The sequence below is a fragment of the Vombatus ursinus genome, unplaced genomic scaffold (genome assembly GCF_900497805.2).
Source record: "Vombatus ursinus unplaced genomic scaffold, bare-nosed wombat genome assembly UNPS02014313.1, whole genome shotgun sequence".
Taxonomy (NCBI): Eukaryota; Metazoa; Chordata; class Mammalia; order Diprotodontia; family Vombatidae; genus Vombatus; species Vombatus ursinus.
In genome coordinates this window covers 30,435-32,639 of record NW_020954091.1, presented here as the reverse complement: position 1 = coordinate 32,639, position 2,205 = coordinate 30,435, and the positions used below count along the sequence as shown (strand labels likewise).

The 2,205-nt window shown below is 37.1% G+C and overlaps 1 pseudogene; it reads right to left on the bottom strand.

Moving 5' to 3' along the window:
• Positions 1 to 1,196: 1,196 nt before the first annotated feature.
• On the bottom strand, positions 1,197 to 1,914 carry LOC114042240 (annotated as a pseudogene).
• Between the last annotated feature and the right edge of the window lie 291 nt (positions 1,915 to 2,205).

Here is a 2,205-nt window from a genome sequence, read left to right as displayed (position 1 = left end):
CTGCTTGACCCTGGAACTGTGACCAAGTATCCTAGTCTCCTGCAACCAGAAATGAACTGTAACCATGGCCCCAGATCCCTTGTGACTGGCAACGAGCTATCCTCCCTTGCCCTGAAACTGCAACCCAGAAACTTATGAGCAATAAAGTTCCCCAATCATTTCCAGTTTTATCCAGTGCCAGCAAATGGCCACTTGATATCTCTTTCTGATAAGTTTTCCAACCTCCTTACTGTCTCTGGGTTGAAGGCTCCCAAAGCTGCTCCGGCTGCTGTTGTTGATGCATCTGAGGGCAACCACTAATGCTGCTGCTACACTCTGGGTCACTGCCCAATTTGTTGTCACAGACTTTTACTGATGACATTTATGTGATCTTAGCCTGGGAAATTTTTCACCCTGACCTTTTTTTGTTGGTTCTGCTTCTTCAAAATTTGAGTTGAGGCATCATTTTAAAGTTGTTTCAAGGTGAATGTTGGGTGAGCTTATCTGCATTGCTTCCTTTGTTCTGCCATCTTGCCTCCAAGTTATGTATGTGCATTCTTGCAACTGCACTGTTTCTGGAAGAAAAGATGACTACATCTGATAGGATCATTTTTATTTGCTAGAGAGAAAAATGTTTTTTTTTAAGTTGCTAGGCAGTAATGATACAAAATGAAAGTCAATTAATACTTCAGCTTTCCCACAGAATAGACTCTGTCTCCCGGAAGATGTGATAAGGTATTGTTCATTTTTAAAGTATTTGTTAAAGCCATGAGTTTAATAAGTTTTAGGCACTTCTTTTGTGGTGGAACCAATGAATGCCTATCCCATTTCTAATACATCTATATTTTCCATTTAGCACATTTTTATTATTTTTTCTTTGAAGCTTTATTGATGTCTTTTGTTTTTACATCAGCCATTTCAGTTTGCACCCTCTCCCCATCTTCCAACCAGCAAGCTTTCCCGTGTAACAAAGAAAAACAATTAAACAAAACAAATATAGCTATATTTTGTAATAGTTTATGCAACATTAATATTCATAGAACTTTAATCCAAGGAAAGAAGAGAAATGAATATATGGCTTATTGAGTTTAACTTTATGAGACTAAATCTATGTCTTGCTTTACTTGTGTTTTATGTTTTTGTAATCACTTTTTTATTAAAAATTGCATCACAATATCTTAATTTGATTGAAACCCTGCAATTCTTATCCCCAAAATTTAGTCATTGCTCTTTTTAGCTACCAATCTCTTGTCTCTGTTTTCAACAACTGTGAGGCAGATACTTTTTCCTCAGGGGAGGGAAATTCAAGGTTTATTACCTTTTCTGATAATAAAAAAAAAGTTTGAGAGTCTAGTGACAGAACTATTGCCATTTGCATATTTTTCATGGACTACTGACAATATCAAAAGAGTCAGGATTTTTCTCCCAGCTTGTGATCTCAATTTAGCCTAAGTTAACTCCTCTGGTCACCATATATAGGTTATCATTTTTGAACTTGATGAAATCAGTGGTCTTGTTAGCTTTTAAATAAATGTGAATGGTGTTACTCACTTTGATGAGAGGATCTGGTTAACAGAAAGGATGAGCATCATGGGTCACCAGATGGGGGATGCCTTTTGTACCACAAATGATTTTTCTCATTTTGTATAATTTGTACTTTGCCTTCCCAGTCATGAAATGGTGAACAGCAAAACATCCTTTCATGTCATAAAACAAATGAAAATGTTCACTGTCTTCTTAATGCTAATGGCATCCATAAAGCCTATAGGATATGTAATGTCATTGTGGACTTTGCCATCTACCTTGATGAATCACTGCATGCAGATCTTTACTTCATCTCCAGTTATGTATACTTGACTCTGTTTCTAAAGATGATAAGTGTGGAACACTCTTTCAGCTTATGGGACCTTGTGGATTTTCTCAGAGCAAAACCTCCTATAAGTTAACAGGATAAGTTAATACAGCATCCAGAGCTTTAGATGTACTACATGCTTCAGGTTCTTCTTGGGACTAGCCATAGGACTAACCACAATACCTGCGATTAAGTGGGAAATATATTCTGCTATAGAGTCAGAGAACATAGGAATGGTGGACTTACATGCTGTGTGTCCTTAGCCATCACTTTACTCCTCTGGGAATCAGTGTCTTTACTAATAGCACAACTACCTGACTGTAGGCCTCTTGGCCCATTGAATATATCTTTAGAAATGACCCATATGTTCTTTT